Source organism: Chinchilla lanigera, unplaced genomic scaffold (genome assembly GCF_000276665.1).
Source record: "Chinchilla lanigera isolate Chin_1 unplaced genomic scaffold, ChiLan1.0 scaffold00004, whole genome shotgun sequence".
NCBI classification, from domain to species: domain Eukaryota; kingdom Metazoa; phylum Chordata; class Mammalia; order Rodentia; family Chinchillidae; genus Chinchilla; species Chinchilla lanigera.
In genome coordinates this window covers 23870898-23888794 of record NW_004955405.1, presented here as the reverse complement: position 1 = coordinate 23888794, position 17897 = coordinate 23870898, and the positions used below count along the sequence as shown (strand labels likewise).

The 17897-nt window shown below is 32.9% G+C and overlaps 1 protein-coding gene across 1 annotated transcript in view; it reads left to right on the top strand.

The window, feature by feature from the left end:
• Mgat4c (MGAT4 family, member C) overlaps positions 1-17897 on the top strand; it is a 72695-nt gene that overhangs the window by 23624 nt on the left and 31174 nt on the right. The gene's annotated exons all lie outside the window — the stretch shown is intronic.

Below are 17897 nucleotides of genomic sequence, written 5' to 3'. Positions count from 1 at the left end.
GTAGATTAGACTGATTTAAGTCGCATAAGTTCTACACTTGTCTCAATGTTATGAATATTTTTGCTCTGTCTTCTTTATTATTATATGGATTAGAAATTTACCTTTTTAGATTAGCTACCTTGTGTTCACATACTTACCACTTTTCTCCACTATTCTCATCAGGCCTTCAACTTGATCTAGTAGGTAGTAACATATTCTTTATAATTTCCTATATTGAGGTTTTTCAGTGATTCATTACGGTATTTATATTTCCTATTATTCTTGAAAAATCATTTCCTTGGTTTATGAGTCTAAATTGTCAATAAATTTGATTGTACCACTGAGGTATTTATTCTTCTGTATTTTGGCTTATATCTAGGGTACAGCTGCCTGTCTAGTTGTTATACCTGAAGGGGTAATTTGTTATTTCTTTTAAACCTCTTTTAATCTGCGATCGAAGTGCTTTTAGATTCCATGTGTAAGTGAAATGATGTGGCATTTATCTTTCTGTGCTGGGGTTATTTCACTTAACCTTATGGCCCCCAGGTATATCTGTGTTAAGTTTAATGATAGGATTTTACCTTTTTTTATTATCACTGGTATTGTAAACAGGCTATATAAGTAGGTGTATTCATATGTATCCCACTTTCCATTATTGGTATTCCCAAATTTCAGGGTAGGTAGTTTTTCAGAAATTCTGGATCTCTTTGGTCATTGTCTCCTTTAATGTGCCTTGTTCCAAGTCATTCTATCTTTCATGTGTCTATAGTTCTTTTATTTTGTTCCATTTCATTGTTTCTTGATTACTGAATTTATATTCTGTACATTATTTTGATCTGTATTTGAAACATATTTTAAATTCATCTCCCTTTGAACTTTTAATTTTTGTTATTTTTATATTACTTGAGGTTTTTTCACAAGCTCAGTAATCTTTTTTTTTTCTAATTTTCTTATGTCCAATCCAAACTTCTAATTTATTTGTGGTTTTTACTCTAGTCTCTATTCCTGCTTGGTATCATCATGAAATTATTTTTTTCTTTGTATATGGCTTTGTTAGTTTTTGCTCATTTAGCTATGTCTTCACATATGTGAAATGTTATATAGGAAAATTATTTAAAGAAAGACTTAAAGTTCTCTTGAAGATTTTTCCTTCTACAAATTATTTGAGGGACTCTAAATGAAGATTACCTTTAAACTATGCTTATTTTCCCAATGAACAAATAGCACAGATTTATTCTAATCTCATATATATAATATGGTCTCTTTCTAGGAATTCTTAGGCTTTTTTTTTTCCCTTCAGGCAGTAGTAGGCACAAGACTTTATATTTTCTTTCAGTGCTTTTTTCTTGTGAGATTTATTTCTCATTTTAAGGGAAGGAGGTGGAGACTGTCTTCTATTATACTTTTCACCATGGGTGAACTGTCACGTTTGCCTCCTGCACTCTCTTCCTTATGGAGCAGTCAAAATGCACACTCAAATGCTCAAACACTTGGTAGAAATTCTCATGTTGAAAACTAGGTTTGGTGATTAATTATTCTCAAAGTTCCTACTTAATCAGTGTTTGGGAAAATTTCTATCTCTCAAGACTGATTAAAGATTTCTGTAAAATACATACATAAGTTTGTATATCTAAGTTTATTTTAATTATTTTTATTTTTTCATATGAGGCTTCTTTGCCTATCTGGACCCAATTCACTTGCTTGAAGCATAAAGACAAGTGTTTTTGATTTATAAAGTTAACATTTCATACTATAGATAGTATACATAGTGAGATATTTATTTCCTGACTCAGTTTAATAAGTAGACTCTGATAAAACTATTTCAAACTTATTTGCTACTTCTGCAAGTGTTCAAGCTTTTTCTTCTACAATCCTAATTTGCTTCTGACTTTTTTATCTTCCTTGAAGTTAGAACTTTATCATATTAACCTTACCAAACTATTAAGCCTTGAGAAGAGAGAAAGTGGTTGTGGTCATTGCCTTACTCTGTCTTTAAAGAAAAAATTTCTAAAAAGTATAATTTGTATTCCACTTTAATCTTTAGGCTCCTTAAAGGAACAATATTAACTGTGTTGACTTTGTGATTCTAGTGATTATCATTAACATAACTGTTTAGTAACATGATTCCCAGAATGATCTTTTAGGCTTTTTTAATGAAATTACCCAGGGAGTAATTAAAAGGCAGAAGTAAAATTGGATAGGAGAGGAAAATATACAGACTTTCCTTTTCTTTACTCATGAGAAAGATGAACAGATCAAAAAGCTGTGATTGGCATTCCCTGGCATAAAAATTCCAGAAACTTCTATTGAGTAGGATTGGAGACCAGTAATCTCACACTGGTTTAAATCAGCCTAATTCATTTTTATAAAATAGCATTATCGTATTTGTGTTCTTTAATAGAAAACCCACTCTACTTAAAATGCTACATATGTTTCTTTCTTTGTTATTTATTTTTTCAGAACACATAATGTAAAACTGTTAGGACAATAACATTCTACTCATAAAATTCAAATCCATGAGTATTGAGTTCACATTCATCACCCATTTCATTTCTTCATTTTTATTTGTCCAAGCAATAGTCTATAACTATTACAACTCATTAAAATCTGTACTTTCTTAAATATTTGTAGTACTTCATTTTTCTTTTTATTGTTCTCATGAGAGAAATTCTTTAATTACATTTCCTACTTCCTAGTTCAGTTAGCCAAGGCTCATAAAAAAGTTAAAAGTAAGATGCTAAGCAGAACAAAGAAATTTATTTAAATAAAGTTGAATTACTCAATTTCACATGAAATATTCCAGAAAACTGACATTCATGCTAGTGCACAAAGTCAGCTCATGTTTTTCTTTCATTTCTTTACATAAATTAAAGTAGTGAGACATTTTCAGTTCAAAAATGTCTTATATTTGATCAAATATAACAACATTAAGGAGCAACTTAATCTTCTGAAGTACATCATTACCACAGTGATAGTAAAAGTCTTCAATCTTCAACTCTAAATTTAGTAAAACTTTGAAGGGATTCTCTCTTATACTTCTCAGGCTCTGTGTTTCTGTGTCTCATAGAAACTAATGCTCTGTGATCGTTTTGCATGTATTTTCTCACAAATGAAATAAATCAATATTAATACTTATTCTTATGTTGGAAATGAAATAAACCCCACTTTTCAGTCACAAAATAATAAGTCTGAAAATGCCTTAGCTGCTCAAGAAAGGAAAGTAGTTCATGGGCTGTGCGTTTCAAGACCATTGAATCTCACAGTGTGCTAGAGAAGTTATATCACAAAAAACAAAACAGTTATATCACAAAGAACAAAAAGTGCAATGGTTCTCAATTGCTTTTTTATTCTCAGGATCTTTCACTCTCTTAAAAATTGCTTGAAATTCTAAGAACATTGTTTATGCGGCCTTTACTGTATGAGAAACTAAAACAAAGTTCGTTTCTGTCATATTTTTTAACATTAACAAATAGCATTTTTATGAAAACAACTTCATTTTCAAATAAAACAGAATAAGAAGGTTAGCATTGTTTTGCTAATCTCTTTAATGTCTGAGTGATCACAAGACTGCTAGAGTCTCATATCCGCTTTGGTATTCACTGCATTGATATTAAACACCAGGTAGCCTTTAGAAACCTCTACTCTGCAGTTTTCAAATGAGAAGTCAATGAAAAGTAATGTTTTAATGTTTTATAAAGCTATTTTTTGATATTTCAACACATCAGAAAAGTCTCTTGGTATCCCCAATATACTCCAGAGAACAGTATGAAAACTGCTGACTTAAAAGCATAAAATATTGTTTTCCCTGACTCTATCTACGGGTTGTGTCAGCCAGCCTGAACTGTGCTTGACTGGTCTTACTTAGCTCACTCGTGCTTTTGTAGTGAACGATCGGTTTGGGGAGAGGCTGGTAGCTCTGGGATCCCTTTCAGTGGAACTAACTGGGCTTCTGTCCATATGACTTTTGTGCCTTTAGCAACTTAGTGTGGGTCTGTTCCCATTGCAGTGAGGGCAGGTTCCAGGATAGAGAATTAAAGCATGAAGGATGTTGAGTTACAGCCTACTGCACTATCAATTCAGTTCTACTGCATTCTTTCAGCCAAAATACATTTAAAAGTCAGACTAAATTCTCACATGGGGAAACAATTGCACTTCTTGATATGATGAATGATAAACGCCTGTGAGAGATGAAGGCATAGAGAGAGACGTGAACAGTACAGGACAGTTTACCAGTCAACCTAACACAATTGATCCCCAACACAAAACCAAGATAAGTTTTCTTTTACCTCATCTTTAATTATTTTAACTCTATTGTATATATGATAGAAAGAGTGAGGTAGGGGATAAGCTTATTTGTGAGCTTTATTTACTTGGCAGCTATTAAGGGAACTGATAAAGCACACTTCTGGGTGTGTCTGAGAGGGCCGCAGAGGTACGACCTTGGTATCTACCTCCAACCTCTTGTCTTCCTTACACTGTCCTGGGTTCTGCTTTCCAGCCCCCGTGACCTGCACAGCTCTGCTCTGCCACACCCTTGCATCATATTTCTCTCTTGAAGACATCTGCCGCTGGAAGACCTTGAAACTGAGCCGAATTAAACCTTTTCTTCTTCATTATTATTATTATTATTTATTTATTTTTTTTTTGGTATCAGTAATCGAACTCAGGACCTTGCACTTGCCAGGCTGAGCTATATTCCCAAACCTTTTATCCTTTAAATTGTGGGTGCAAGGCATTGTGCTCCACAGGAGAAGTAACACAGACATGGTCAGTGGTATTGTTTGAAATGTATTAGTCTTGAGTCTGAACCATCAATGTGTCTCAAAAGCCAGAAATTCAGCGATAACCTGAACCTCAAGGAAAGGCTCCCATTAGATAAAATACATAAGATCTTGAAATCGATGGCTGCTTTGCTAATTTCTTAAGTTCCCAAAAGAAATAGGAATATACATTTATATTTCTATATCACTTGAGGTGAAAATACACTTATGGGCATAATTGTGAAATCTCACTATATTCAGGTAATACTAAACACACAAACATACGCCATCCAAAATTATTTTCACATAGATCAGATATGTGAATGCAAAGTAAATATTTTGAGCACATTTTCTCCATGTAAGCAAGTAATGAAATTGTAAGGTTGCCTTTTGATTGTAAACATAAACAAGTGGAGATCAGATAAATGGTTAAGTGACTTTCAGCTAAGAGAACTGTATCAAGACAAGAAATTTTGATTTTAGTTTCACATTGTCCTCTTTTCTAATAGGATGAAAAATGCTTAAGAAAGTATTGAACGTATACAGCATTTCTCTCTACTCTGATATGATATCATTAAGAACAGAAATACCAAAAAATTTACAGCTTGTGGTCCCTTTTTCTCTGAATCAAACATTGCATTATAAAATTCAGAGTCATAAAGATGATATAAACATCTGATTAATACTGTAGTGGTATGTCAAGAAATTTGAAGAGACAGGACTGCAGGAATCAAGAGCAAGCCTTCCTCCTATAAATAAAATTATTACTACTTATGTCCAATCAGGCATTAAAATGTAGGAGCCAAATGCTACTATTAATGAATTCTTTAATTTATAAAGATACTTGTCTGATACTCTTCCTTTTTCACACATGGTATGGACCAAGACAATCCTGTAAAAACCTAAATTCTCCTTCAGGTGTATATTTTTGTGAAACCTGTGGTATTTGAACATTAGAGATACAATAAAACCTCTACTACCAGGTCTTGATGATGTTCTACTGTTTTGAAGATGTTAGAGGCTAATGTATTTATAAATGTTCATAAATTTTGCTTCCTCCCTCTCTCCTTCGTTCTTTCATCCCTTCTGCTTCCTTCTTTAAAAATGTACACATTTTTGCTGTCAGGTATTAAAGTGTGGAAACAACTTAATTTAACAAATTTAAGCAAAATAAACATCATTATAAAAGTTCCACAAAATCATAGAATGAGAGAGGTAGAGACAACTTATGTAAATTTGCTTGAAATTTTTTCTGTGCATTGTTTCACTTTATGGAGCCCACTCTGACCCTGAGAATGACACAGATGTGGTTTGCTATCCTCCTGGTTATTATTGTCCTTACATGTGAACATATTACTCAGTACATTTAACATAATGGTAATGCTTACATGCTTTCATTTCATACTTGACACTGAACCCTAAATTGATTATATATGGTATGGAGTAGGAAAAATAGAGTAGAATATCCTCAACACATTTGTAAATTGGAGTGAACCACTTACTTTGATGGATCCAATTAGAGAAAAATTATCCATCTTAATTGTGGCAAGAAGATGATACTTTTTGTAAATTTTATTATAAAAGTTTTGTGCTTTTGTTGGTGGCTGAATTTAATGGTTACACGAAACGCTTTGATCTTAGACTCTAAAGCAATTTTGTATCCTATTACTAACAAGTTAAATCCGTCACTTAGACTTTTTTGGTATTAAATTTTTTTCTTGTGGTATAAAGTGTGGCTAAACTAATAATCTTTACTTTTCTTTCTAATTTGAATATTCTGATTACCAGTTGGTTACCATAAAGTACGTTTGAGCTATTGAGTCAATGAAAATTGTCTCATGCACTGTAGTAAAAATAGCATCCTATTGGAAAACATTGCATAAATATTGACTATATTGAATTAATTTGCCCTTTATGCTCTCTATCTATCATCTGTCTAGCTATCTATTTTGATGATGCTCGACACTGAACCCTTGCCTCTTTTTCTTTTCTTTTTTTTTTTTTTTGGTACTGGGAATAGAACTCATGATCTTGCGCTGGCTAAGCAGGCGCTTGTGCTGCTGAGCTATATCCCCGGCTTGCTTGCCTCTTTCATGCTAGGCTTGTGCTCCAACATTGAACCATGCCTCCAGTCCATAATTTACTCTTAAAAATTATCAACCCTGTGCCATGCACCCAAGAGACTTTCAAGTGCTTTAAACTACTAAAATTTTTCAGTAATTTTTATTGTTGGTCTTTGATACTATTGAGTTTATGTATGTAATGAGTGCTAGCCTATGTTGTAAAATCTGTAATGGTAGTCACACTCACTAACATTAAGACATATTACATGACTCATTTCATATATGTTCAGTGAAATGTAGATTCTTGCCATGCATCATAATCTTTTTCTATCCACAAACTAATTGGAACTTTAGTATTACAGTGCTGTTGCCGAATTATATAAATTGCTCACAAACAACTTTTCTTTTTATCAGGTGACATGACATTTTAAAATGTGCAAACCTAAGTACAAATTTTTGTCATGTGATTAGTTAAGAGTGTAAGAAATTGGAAAAGTTATTTCAATCTCTGATCAAGCTTTGTCTTTGAAACAGCACATGACTTACATCATTGTTATTTCCTGTTCTCTGTGTTTACAACTCATTGACATATAGTGCATCTCCAGAACGGGATACAATAAATTTGATGTTATTTTTTTCACTTCATTTTCAATGTGATCATCTTATAAAACACAACTAACATTTGCCCATGTACATGGCTTCTTGTAATTAAGAAATTTGGTAATTATCATTAAATGGCTATTTCTGTTCTGTCTGCAAATACACTTTTATGCAATTAAAATTAAATTCTAGTCACCCTCAATTTTGTAATGATTACACTTTTATAGTTCCTTTTCATCTTAATGAGAGCTAGACACACTCATCAATAAATAAATAGACAATGCCAGGCAAGAATCTAATTGCAATACATGTATCCTGTAGAGTTCCTGATATCAATAAAGATGTCAATAAAGAACCATCACTAGTATCATGCATAGGTATATTAGGCAAGTGAATCTCTCATTGCCGTAGGAAAAAAAATAAAAATAAAAATAATAATTAATTGATTTATAACTTTTAAGAAATATTTTAAAAGCTTCTCCCTTGTCCTATTCTTTTGGGATCCAGGATACTCCTGATAACTTTTATGGCAGGAAATTGTGATCACCAGAAGCTGAAGGGAAAGTATATATTTTCACACTGTTAAAAGATTTTAATACGCTGGTTTTTATCATACCAAAACTCTGCTGAAGTAGTTGAAAAGAAATTTGAATGTTTATTCAAAGTTCAATATATATTTGAATATGTATTTGAATAGTTAGACTGCAAAGCATACCAAAATCTTCACCATATGGGCAATCTTTCCATTACTGCCATTCGCACCAATGACACCAGATCCACTCTCACACTGGAATTAGCAGTGACTTTTCTCTTTTTTCCTGTCACAAGGCTCACACTGCCTTTCAATTTTATCCTTTTTCACCTGGTACTGACATTTACATTAGCTTTAGACTGTGGCAAATTCTAATGAGGCCAGAAAACCTTTCCAATCTATCGAGTCCTTCTATTTAACTGTTCAACTCTGATACTCAATAAATAAACTGATGTGATGCTACGGAAGTAGAGGAAGCTGAAAGCTTATATAAGCATGGAATCACTTAACTTTTTGATTCTGATAGAAAATAAAAAAAATAATGCACACAAATTACATCTAGGTTAAGAAAGCATAGTGTTCTTTTATTATGTAATATTCTAACAGACTTTTACCAATTTTATTAAAAGAATTGTTAATAAATGGTTGGCTATGGCTAGATTTGAAATCATACCCATGTATAAGTTTTGAAGTAGAAATATGAGCTAAGTGGAAACAATTTAATCAGTTTAAGGCAGGGGAGGAATTAAACTGGCATGCACTTTATTGTGCCCAGCAAGCTCTGGTTACTTTATCTCATTTAATCAAAGAAATAACCCACAATATCAGTTATTGATATGCCAATTATAAAATTGGAAAGCTAGGAATTAAGGCTATTCTTCAAATTATTCAGCCAGTCAGTAGAAAATTTCAAGATGTATATTTAGATCTACCTGGCTTTTTCTGCATATCTCTGTAAAGCAGATGCAGAAATGAAAGGATATTTGAAAATGAGTCTTTAAAGATGAATGAGAGCAATTAAGCAGTCAAGCAGGAAGAAATGTGAGTTGCAGGAAGCGAGGGAAACAAAGGTGTTTGGTAAAGTGAAAGGCATATTTCAAGAAGTGAATAGGTCTTTGGAGTTACAATGTTGATCCTTGAAATGGAATTTCTGCTAACCAGACGGAAAATGTAAGCAAGAGTCGAGGTGTCACACACGTAATACAGAACAACAAGAAACTAGAAGTCATAGGAAGGTTTCACATAGGTGAATGGGATGATAATAAATCAGATCTTTATTTTCTAAAAAAAAAAATAAAATAAAAAACCTGACCAAACAATGAAGACAAAATCAAAACAACACAAAAGCATCAAAAATGATACATGACCTCAATGCAAAATGACAGAAATTCATAATGGTTGCTATATTACATTCTGTTATCTTCAACAAAGTTGCTTAGTCCATTAGACATAAGAATATAAGATTGAGCAAACAATCAAAGACAGTAACAAGTAAAAAAACAAAAATAATTTAAAAAAACATTGGAAGTCACGCAGAGCTTCACCATACAAAATGGTAGGAGTTCAACACTGGTTCTTATACTGCATATTGTTTTCAGATCAGTCTTACTAATTACCAAATTCAAGCGTGCAAAATTGGTTAAGAAAAAAGAAAATTTTAAGCATTGACTTTTCCTCTCAATTGACCACAGACATCAGCAATACACCTATTCCAGCTATCCTTATATATAGCATAAATTTAACAAAAATGAATACATAAACAAAACAGTTTAGAGAGCAACAAAAATGATACAGAATTTCCAAAGATGGTGATAGGATATTAACAATGGTTGTTATATTACACAATGTCATCTTCAAAATGGTTGCACATATAACCAGATATAGGCATGCAAGATTGATCAAACAATTACACATTAACAGTACCTTTCAAGAAGCCAACAAACATCAGTATGTCAGATCTTTGTAAAGATAGTGTTAATAACAGCAAGAAAGTTGAACTGAAGGAATGAGGGGTTTCCTGTGGCACTTAACTAAAACTTTGCTGTCATCATGATGGCAGAGGTGATCTAAATTTTGAGTAAGAGTGTAGTAGTCCAGAACATGGTCTTCTGAGTTTGACCAACCTGAATGAATTGTTCAAACTCTTCTATAATTGTCTTCAGGATCAAATAAGTTTTACAATGCACTTGACAAAGGATTTGGTAAATGGTGAGACTTCAAAACTATTGATTGTTATTTTTGTATTTTTTTGAAAACAATGATTAATTTATTGATTTAGCAAACATTTGTTAATGAAATAGAATTGAATTACTGCCCGTGAAAGGGTGGTTGTCCTAAGTAGAAAGTAATACATTTCTGACGCAGGAGCCAGTGCTGAGACATTGTGTTATTGTTCTTACATAAAATGAGAAACCTGATCAAAGAATAAACATAGGCAGAATTTAGGACAGACTATGAATTGGGCTTAGGACATGCTGACTTACAAATATTTGTACATACATCTGGTAGAGATATTGCTCTCTGGGAATTGGTTCTATCAATTATCTGGTATGATACAGAAGAAATGATTTTGTTTGCATTTTCTGTGTATCTATCTCCAACCACCAGCATAATTCTGGTGTATACAGAACATGTATTAAACAGTTTTATTGTGGAAAATAGCAAATGTGTATTAGCAGAATATCCTATCTCTAATGCAATGACCAGCTTGCAAAAAGATTTAGATAAATTTCATTTGCCTCCCTGTTATGGTTTGGGGCTTATTTTTGCAAGGGGGAGCAATATAATATGGGACACATATTTTATATTATTATTTATAATAGTCACTGAAGGAATGATGTACAAGAGAGTGCAGGAAATCTGTCCACACACTAAGACCAAGGAAACTAGCCGAGGGCCTGGATCCCACGGAAATGAACTGCATGAGTCCAGCTGAAGACCTAGAGCCCATAACAGTGCCTCTGATGAATCCAGCTGGAGGCCTAGAGCCCATAACAATATCTCATGCAGGTCTGTGTCATGGATCTGCGCTGGGAAGATCCAAAGGTCAGCGGTGGAATCAAGGAAATCTGCCAGTGGGATGAAAAGTCTGTGCTAGTAGGCTGAGGGATCTGCACTGGAGCCAGGAAGTGATGCTCAGAAGAATCAGAGCTCCCCCAAAAGGTACCATAGCCATCCTCACCAACAGTGAGACCCTGAGCTCCTCTGATGATCAAGATGGCTGAGTTCCCATAAGGGAAGCCAACACAGCAAGCTTCTCCTGGAGACTGGCAGTGAATCATCTTCCCTCTGGAGCCAAGAAGCGATGCTCAAAGTGAGGATCAGAGGTCTCCCATAGTGAACCAAAGCCATACTCAGCACCAACAAGGTCCTGAGCTCCTTGGAGGATGAAAACAGCCAAGTTCATCTGGAAAGCCAGCATGACAAACTCCTCCAAAACAACCAACAGCTCCTTACAGCTTCTCCTAGCTCCTAACAGCCTCTTTCCTTTTTCTCCAGTTCTGCCTCTTAGGCGCCTGGCAACAATCCCCAGGTGGGCCTCCCACACTCAGCACCACGCTTCGTCAGTTCAGCTGGGGGTTATAAGTTGACCACCAGTTATCAATCCACTACATTCGCATATTTACTGTTGTTTTAGTACATCACTTCTCAGATGCAAGCAGCTAACATGTGTTGCTTGACTAATGTTAGGTTTATGGTTCTCCTTGGGCAGGATCAATATTAATTGTCCTTCCTTTCCAGTGATATTTCTGCTAAATATAATTTTTAGGAAGAGTATGAGCTGATACTTAATTAACATTGAAAATGCTTACCAGTAAGAGTCTTCATGCTTCTTGCTGGGATATAATATATTCCTATCTGTAACTTTAGGGTTTATCCAGGAATATAGGAGACACAAAAATTATGCAAAATAAATAAATTTTAAAAATGTGAAAAATAGGGATGTGTATAAACAAAAACAAATTGTGTTGATTCTGTACATAATCTTATTTGATTATAAATACTCCAATTTATTATCCTAACAGTCCTTTTATAATTAAAATTTGACTACAATGAAATCAACTGAATATATCATATGGCAAGGTCATATATTCCAAGACTATCTAGAAATACATCTCTTTCTCTCTCTCTCTCTCTCTCTCTCTCTACATATATATATATATATATATATATATATATATATACAAATGATTTTTTCAAATCAAATTAGAAGCTGTGGGAGTAATGTTTCAAAAGTGATTTTATCATATAACAGAGACTCCTTAATCTGAAAGACAAGGTTATTCATGTAGAACAAAATAATATACTATATTAGACCTTTGTATTGTTCAAACTGGTTTTAAGTGTTTTTCATTTTGTTCCAAATGAAGAAATTCTAAATTGCTCTTACAACTGATTGTGTTTTATCCAATCAATTCAGTTTTACTACTGAATTTTCATAACATAATTATGAAACAAAAGCAGACACAACTTTCAGTAATTAACATACCTTATTTTCCTCATTTTCCATTCATGAAATGTTGTTTAGAAAGACATAGTCACAGGTAAAATGATTCCTCAGTTCCTAACCAATTGTCATGGATTTAGTAAAAGAGATTTCCCTTATACCTCTATATCTAGAGACTAATCTATTAATAATTTTATCCCTAATTCTAGAATGAAGGCCATATTGCAATTAGGAATGTGGGCTCTGAAATTAGCTTCCTGCTTTCAAATCCTACCTCTATCATTCACAGTTTGTTTATCTTTAAGGAAATAATTTACTCTCAGTAACTTTCTTTACATATGTGTGAAATTTCAATGATAACACTGACTTCTACAGATAGTCAGCTGTGAGGGGAAATCATACATAGTATATAAACTATTAATAGAGAGCTAGGTACACACTAAAAACTCCATAGGCTGATTATGTACAATAATGCAAATCATCTGTATATGAGGTTTACACCATTGTCCATTAAAAAGCATTGAACATTGTACTTTTTTTCTTTCATTATATGTCTTTCAAAGTCTTCTGTAAATTTCAGTCATGAGATCATCAGAATGTTAAGTACTATGGGCAATCATTATAAAATTGACTAAACAGTACTTGGGACTACAGTTTGAATAATAAAACAAAAACGTCACCATAATTCCATGTGGAGTGAAAAATGTAGAAGAATGAGAATATGTAGTGAACTTAGGTTATTTTCAGTTACATTATGGATTTTCTCCTTCTCTTGTTTTTTGAAAGCTTTTGTTGTGATAGAATAATCATATTTCAACCTCCAGAATCTCCAGGTAGCAGGATCAGAATTTTACCCATATTTTTGCATACAACATAGATAATAGAATAACAAATAATGTTTTGCATTTAGAAATATTTTTCTTGATATTAAAGGTTTCTCAAATTCAACTTCAAGACATGTATCTGACTTTGTTTTCAAATAATAAATTTATCAATTAGAAATCCATTGATGGGCCAGGGATATAGCTCAGTGGCACAAGTGCCTGCCTAGCAAGCGTGAGGTCCTGAGTTTGAATCCTGATACCAAAAAAACAACAAAAAAAATTAAAAAAAAAAAAAAAAAGCAAAAAACAAAGGAAAGTTTGAAAGAAATCCATTGAAAGAGCTGGAAAAATCACATTTATTAGGTAAATAATATATAAATTTGTTATGTTAGTTGTAAGTATCCATAAATACATTGTATTTACAATGACTAATTAATGCATATTTATATTTTTCCTAGAAAAGTGAGATAGCCTATTGCAATTGATCACTCTCATATAAAAGATGAATTTAACAAAGTGAATTGAATTTTACAATTATTCAGATCTCTGAAAAATTATAGTAAAATATATAATGATGGCCATGGGACATGAAAGATTCTAAACTTTCGAATGAATCATGAAATATTAAATTCTGTTTAACATAGTTTGCATTACATGTATGCCCATAAATTCAGAAATTTGACTAATAGTTAAAAAGATAATTTCCCACTAATGGGAATATTTTAACTAGACCACATTTCCTAATCTCATAGAAGAGTTAATATCTGATGTGTAATGCCCTATATTCTCTGCTAATGCATTTCACTATAGGAATTTCATGGAAAAGCTTGCATATTTTAAAATCAAATTTTCTATTTTGTCATCTGAGCTCGAAATATCAAAAGCAAACTACAAAGCTTGCCCTTATTAGTTAAACATTTTCTATTAAAATAGCTAATGGGGTATGAATAAGGAGTTAGTGATTTTTAAAATTTTGTTGAATTTTAGAAATAAAATTCAGCAAAGTTGTTGAAAAATACAAAAACTTATAATGTCATCAAATAATATACTGTACTTCAATATTTCAACAGTCACCAAGTCACAGAATATCTTCTTTGATAATACATGGAATGTAGGAAAGGTTTTAAATATTTATCAGAAAAGCCAGTATCCAGGAAAATACCCATGAACATGTTCACAGGTCTCACCTCAAGGCTTGCCTCTTCTATTTAGGAAGATGTATCTTCAGTTTGCTTGGGAAGTGAGATGTGTCAAAGGAAAAAAAGTTATGAGTAATTTACTGGTTTATTACTACTTTTCTTTAAAAATATAGATTTATTTCTTTATAATATACTGGGAAGTGATTATTAACATGAAACTTGAATATTTTGTATAAGTGTCACCTTTCCTTGGTAAGTAGCACCATAAATAAATGCTTAGCCTTTCCTATTTTAATTAGGAAAGAGCTTTTTAGTAATGCTTCGGACTCCCGAGGAATCATAAACACACAGATTGGAAGAGCTAAAAAAACTTATTTAACTAAGGTGTCAACAACAATAACTCAGATCTGCTTAAATTTACTGGGGGGAGATCAATTTAAAATGCTGACAATACACACTGAACCACTTATAATTATGTTACATTCAGGAAACAAAGATTTATTGCAAGATTAAAGAGAGTTGGCACTTTTTATCATACATTGACCCTAAGATTTCACTTATAGGTTAAATATTATGAATAAATGTATATTAAAGGAATATTGATTATAGCATTTCTGTGATAGAGACATTTGAAACAAAATTACATGCACATTTATACAGAGAGGGTTAAATAAATATATATTCATCTATACTATTTTATAGTTTAACAAAGTACACCTATTAGAGTTGATATGGAATGATAACCAAGATAAAAAGACAGAAAGGCATATGGGTCAAATTTATATGTAATTTTTATGCAGATGTTAATATGTACATATATGTGTGTATGCCTCTATATATGTATACAGAAAATTTCCCGAAGTATTAAATTATAAAAAAATGGCTTTGAGTAACATGAACTATAGGAATAGCAGAGGAGGCTCATTCACTTTTACATTTTTATAATTTTTCCATAGCCATACTATTAAAAATGATAGTATAATAGCTCCCATTTCTATCTCAAATTTTTATAGTTCATCTAGGATATTATAGTATCTTTTCCTACAATAATTCCAAAATCCTGATTGCAGGAGTAGTAACATAAATATGCCATCATAAATGTCTAATGTATCTATAGTATTATAAGCAATATTCTTCCATATAGATATGGAAGAATCTTTTTCAGAAAGCCAAAGTATTGACATTTTATTGCCAGTGAATAGTTTCCCTCTTTTGAGGAGAGGTAATGTCGAATAATGTCTAAGACCAAAGTCTTCAAGTGAAATATACCCTTAGAATCCCAAATGTATGGGACACTGGGAAACTTTTTTAAGATACTCGAGTGTTTATTGATTCAACTGTAGCATCACCCATTGGTGAGAATTTAACTTTTTTCCCTAATTTCCAAACGCTTGCTGATTTAGAAAGACAACTGAAAAGCAAAACACCTGGTCACAGAGTCATACAGGACTGCGTGTGCCCTGCGCTGTTTACTCATGACAGAGAATGGATGACAGGGGTGAGGGGCAGCACATTAGGAGGAGGACAAGGAGAAGTCCTGGCGGTCTCCAGTGTTCCATTCGCTACGGTTTGAACCAGTGGCACTAGACAAGGAAAAGTTTTTAACACGTATACAATATTTTTTAAAAGATGCTTAAAATGGACACCTGTGCATAGCCATACCCTTGAGACCCTTCGAAACGCCTTGCTTGAGGGGTCCCCTGTGGTCACCTGGGGAGGGAGAGAGAGAGATGGCTTCATCTCAGAGGAAGCGAAAGCACTGGTGTGAGGCGCTCAGCGGCACAAGGTGGAGCGCGATGTCCCAGCCAACGGCCCCTCCCCTGAGCTCCAGGAACAGCGCTCCTTGGCCTGGGCTTGAGTTTTTGTTTCTGTTACGTTTTCCTTTGCTTTTTTATTTTTAAGACTAAGATGGAGTGGAAAACAGTACACTGGCAAGAGGAGATATTCTGTCCTGGAATCATCTAATTCTCTGATATTTCAGTGTCCAAGACTTTTGGTTTTAAGCACTGGCAAAAGCCCCTTGCAAATCTCAACATAGCCAAATCCTCTAAGTCCACATTTCTTCCTAATGCGAAATAGATACGAAAATATCACTTATAGAGTAATAGGAAGACTCAAATAGATAATGTGGTAGAAAATACCATAACATATTGCCTTCATATGTCCACATAAAATTTAGAATTTTATTGCTTCTTTATAGCTTTTATTACTGAACTGTTTTCTTCATACATTATATAATTATTGAAACACTATATGAAAATATTGTTCTGTGAATTTCTCAACACTGGGTAAATTTGAAAGACTGTTTAATTCTCTAATGGTACTTTTAGCTACTGAATATAATCATATAAATGCTATACAATGAGACCAGTGAAGGTTATCCCTGGAGATACGCACTTTATGCAGTTCTTTCATTCTAATTGATTATCTACATTATGTCATGAATCAGGGAAATTTTGATTACACAAGGGAAATAATGGGAAATAGATTACCAGATGAACATAGGAAGATTAGCTTTCACTGTTGAAAATATTAATTTATTTCTAAAATGAGTTTTCACTCCAGATTTTCATTATGCCCTCAGACCATAGCTTTCTAATCAATAAAGTCATTCATACCATGAGGGAATAAAAAAGAGGAGAGACTGAAAGGTTGGTATAAAATTATGTTTAAGGAACTGTAATACATCTAGATTAATATATCAATTTTAAAACTCATTTATTTCTTTATTAAAAACCACTTGATAACCTACTTAAGCAAGCTGTAACTCAGAGGAAAAGATGAAGTCTTGATTCTGTTTCCTAGTATAGATCATTTGAGACAAGACTGTCATACACAGAATTAAGTTTGTTGATAATCTTGAGACTGAGAATTAAAAAAAAATCATGTGTTAGAAATATTTAGGATTTCTGATAATTTGAGTAAAGCAAATGATTAAAATGCATTTTTAAAATGCAGATTATGTAATTGCTGTAAATATTTTGAGCCTAGAGTTGCTTAGGGCTTCCCATTTAACCAATTAATTATGGAAATGACTATTACCAGAAGCAAATATTAGGATGGTTATGACAGTTTTCTTTTTATATTTATTACTGATAGCTAGTCAGCGTGAAATTATTTCTCACTCATGTTCTATGATGTACAACTATTGACCTGCGTAGTTTCAACCATAACTTTTTCATTAATTAAAATTTTGTTTCAATAAAAATAATATATGAATAATGATTTTTAAAATTATTAAAATGGAAAGAACTGAAACCCTATTAAGCTTACAACACAATCACATTTTACTTTTAAAAATAGCCCCTACTCAGGAAGCTGAGGCAGGAGGATCTTCGTGAGTTCAAGGCCAGCCTGGGCTACAAAGTGAGCGCAAGGCCAGCCTGAACTGTATAGCAAGACCTTTTCTCAAAAAGATAAATAAATAAATAAATAAATAAATACATTGCATAATCGGGGTAAGAATCATATAACAGTAAACTCCTACTTTTTAAAAAACTTTTTCAATTCCTACTTTTTGTCTTCCATTCTGTTTTCTTTCTTTTTTTTTTTT